Raw genomic sequence first — 4,195 nt, forward strand, 5'->3', positions numbered from 1 at the left:
TTGACCTGGGGACTTGATTTTTGCTCACACGAAGAACGACCCCAAATGAGAGGCCCATGCCAAGTTTGGGAAATCTATCTTCTTTGGGGGCGGAGAAAAAGCTGAACTAAGCTAAATGACCTCTGGGGGCAAGGGGCTGGGGTAATTCGAAAAAAAAAATATTTTTCTGATTTTTTTTGGAGCATTTCCAGACTATTCCCGTTACTCATTTCCAATTCAAGAAATGTGAGGAAATGTGCTTGTATACCTATACCAAGAGTCCGTCAATATAAAGAAACTAGGTTTTTACATTCGGACCCAACCTACTATTTATTTACAGAGTTTAAGTCGTACCAGTTTTTGACTTGTTGGTCAGAAAAGGTGGTTAGTTTTGAATTTTACTTTACGCCGTTCCAACTTGAGTTATGGATTTCTCTGATCCCCTTCATCGTGGGGGTGACGATGATAACTTCATTGTATAAAAGGTTCAGTATTTATAAAGAAATATCATTCCCGCTGTGGTTATTTGTTGTGCAAACGCTCTTCGAGGAACCAGCGTTTACCCCGAGCAGAATTGAAAAAGCCTACTTTTTCCGAATCGTTCTCGGTTTTTGGTGTTTGATGACGGGAATTTTGACAAACTGCTATTATTCGTTGATGATCTAGGATTTGAACGCCCCACTGAAAAAGGTCATACCAAAAACGTTTGCAAGTTTAGAATGTCCCGGGCATTACCGTGATCTTGATAATGTTCAAGACAAAAAAATACCTGATATCTTGGACCATACAAATTGGGGTAATTTTAGTAACAAGATTGGGTACAACCTGAAGCTCCTGGACCAATACTTGGATTCGGTATTGGTCGTTAAAGAATTGCAATTTGGAGAGCGATACGCATCAAACAATTGTTTCAGTCTACTGTCACTACCGCGTACCGAATATGAATTCGCGTTCCAAGAATTGCTGATAAACAATTACTTACATTTCCATTTAAAACTTCAGGAAGATAGACGAATGATAAATATTTCTGCAGCAACTCATACTAAATTTAATCTACTTCTACCAGTTCACTCCCATGTGCCTAAGGATTATGTCACGAGCGACCACGAAAATTTGACCAAACTTCGTCAGCTGGTGGAAAAACAGCTGGTCAAATGCGACAAATCAGTCTACGTTGGAGAGACTGAGCAAATAAACGCCAAATCCTTATTTCTCCGACGGAATTATGCTGGAATAAAATTTGAGAAAGGAAAAGATACAATGGAATTTTATCCATTTGGATTCACTTTTATCGCTCAGGGACCATCTGTGCGGAAAGTCCCACTACTTTTCAGGACAATAGTGGAAACTGGAGTTCATCGGAAACTAGTGCAAGATGAATGGTCATTAATGTATTTCAATGTAACAGGGGCAGTCAAATTGGAACAAAATGAGACTACAGAGTCTTTACTGGCAGGCAGTTTGATGACGTTTTTTATTCTATGGGGAACAAGCATTGGCATAGCGATAACTACATTGAGTTATGAATGTCGGAAAATAATATATGCCTGTGCTACCCTCTGCTATAGAATAATCCTCAGAGCTTGTTTGAATCAAGTACGCCAAATGTTTTCTGTATTGTCCCAAATTTTTTAGGCACTTTGCTACGTCACTTAATCGCAAATAATAAAGGCATAGTTACGTATTCATTAAAAAAAGCTACTTGGTATGCAGGGTGAACAAGGGACAAGGGTCTATCAATTTATCTCAGAATTACCTTTAGATATTCTACTATTTTGCGTATGTTATCAATAGTAAGTAATTCCATCTTGACGTGGTCGAAAATAAAAACCATGTACATAGACTTGGGATCCAAGTCTAAAAGTTATTTATTAATGGAATAAAGTGCGGTAAAGCACGATACACAAGTAGCGCAAAAATGCTGAGAATGCTGAGTCGAAACCTTTATCGCCATATTGCGACATGTCGACAACACCGAAAAACATGTTTTCCCCGAATTTCATGCCAATCGCCCAAAAAATGCCGAAATTAGGCCATGGCGACGTTTTTCGAAATGATGGCGACAAAGTGGCCACACCCCCTTAATAGGGTGTCACCCTATAGCCGTGAAGAACATGTGTTAAAAATTTCAGGTCGCTGCGACGAACCGTTCTCGAGTTTTAGTGCTAACGGACAGACAGAGACAGACAGACAGACAGACGGACGGACGGACGGACAGACTAACTAACCGATCGCATAAAGTAGCTTGCGCTACATAGTAATGAGATGTAAATACAAGATGTATCTTATCTGAGAAATTACTCTTTTACCCAATGGCATTCTCACTCTACCCCAATACATGATTTATTGTGTGGTACAAGCCCACCTACTTATGTTGAGCAAATTATGTCAGACTAATAAGTATAAAATAATTTTCTTACACGTGTCCAAGCTCATGCGCTAAAACGCGGACTCCGAAAAAACTAGCGTGAAGATCCTGGCTGATAATTCCCTTATTGCCACAAACCAGTATACGCATTTCCAAGCGTTGACCCAGTTATTTCTCCGGTCATTAAAACGACGACGTCACAAGGAAAAAAGGGAAGAAAGGTGTTTATGTACCTGTCTAAATTTAATTATTACAACGGTTTAGGCAATAATTATTTCAATGCATATTAATAAACGGTTTCCACTATTTTTGAATCTAACGACGCACGAACACGATACAGCTTAAAATCAGAAAAGACTACTTAAGAAATCTCGTTTATTTTTTTACATACTAAACTCCTGCAAGACGCCGGCCATCGCTAATCCACCGGGCAGTTTGCGTTGTTCTATATAGCCTTGAGACGCCGTGTTCTAGGAACAAGAATATGTTATTTCATTAAAATCTATAACTTCAGGAAGGCAAAACTAATTAAATACTTACACGTGTGTTCAAGAGACTCACCACCTGGAATGGAGTGTTGGATCGTCATTTGTGGCAAAAATATTCCTCACTGACTTCACATAAAGTGCCAGATACTCTATAATTCTTGTGGGATCACCATTGAACAATTGTTGCATAGCAAAATCGATAACCAAATAGAGTTCTACTGTCCCAACAACCTGGATTCCGATGCGGGATTTCCCGGTGACCAGCTCAGCCAAACTCTTCCTCCCGTCCCGAGGGAATTGGGAGCGTCCAATTCTAGACATTACTTTGTCCCAGTTCGAATTGAGAGCCTCAAACCCTGAGGATACTTAATATTAGTTTTAAGAGTGGGTACAATAAATAATTCCAATTCAAGAAAAGTTTCCTTAGCAAAATCTCATCAAAATCAACGACAATTGAACAGAATCTGCACTTGTACGTCGCCTCTTTCATAACCGGTGACCTCTTCTTAAACCCACGCACCCGTTTTATCGACCTCTTGATGCTTTGCGCCTTGGGCATGTGACCCTGACTCCCATCCGGCATTTGCTTCAACTCTTGAGTGATGAGTTCATCCGCCGCAAGCGACTCGCCGCCTGGAGAATCTTGGTCATGACTTTTTTAACCTCACAGGCAGTCAATTTTGGCTGGTGATTATGGGACCCAATTTGCAGTAGGAGGGCAGGCTTGTTTAAATTCACATTTGTATGTAGCCTGAACTTGCATTTGTACTTTTGAAACTGGGCGCACTGCCAGAACTTTTTCGTGGATGCTTTTCTGTCCAATTGGGAAAGGTTGCCGTCTACGGAGAGAAGCGGTTGGTCTTTTCGGGAGGTTAGTATTTGGATTCTACTATCGGGGTTTGATGGGTGGGATCCCTTTTCTAGAGTTTTTCTCGCCCTGAGTCGAGGACCATATCGTCAAAATCCATCCACACGTTTTTAATCATTTTTTGGCCCTGGGAATTGATTTTAAATTCTGTACGGCAATTTTATTATGGAAGTCGGCGCCAATTTAGAAAACCTATCAGTACAGCTTTGCGGAGCCCGACCCAGGGAAATGAAATATCGGGGTGGGGCACCCCATACGGTCACTCACGATGAAATTTTGTCAATTGCACGTCATATCCTTTCCTTAAAAACCACTGCTATTTTTATGCTAATTTTCTTCTCATTGAATGACTTTGAAAAATCGGTATGGGTAACCCGTTGGGGTCCCTTCGGATGAAAAATTTTCATATTTCACCTCATATTCGTTCATTAGAAGCAATTAGCTACCTCCATGCCAAATTGCATCCTTCTAACTCCATTTCGAATATTCTAC

Source organism: Folsomia candida, unplaced genomic scaffold (genome assembly GCF_002217175.1).
Source record: "Folsomia candida strain VU population unplaced genomic scaffold, ASM221717v1 Fcan01_Sc005, whole genome shotgun sequence".
In the NCBI taxonomy this organism is placed as follows: domain Eukaryota; kingdom Metazoa; phylum Arthropoda; class Collembola; order Entomobryomorpha; family Isotomidae; genus Folsomia; species Folsomia candida.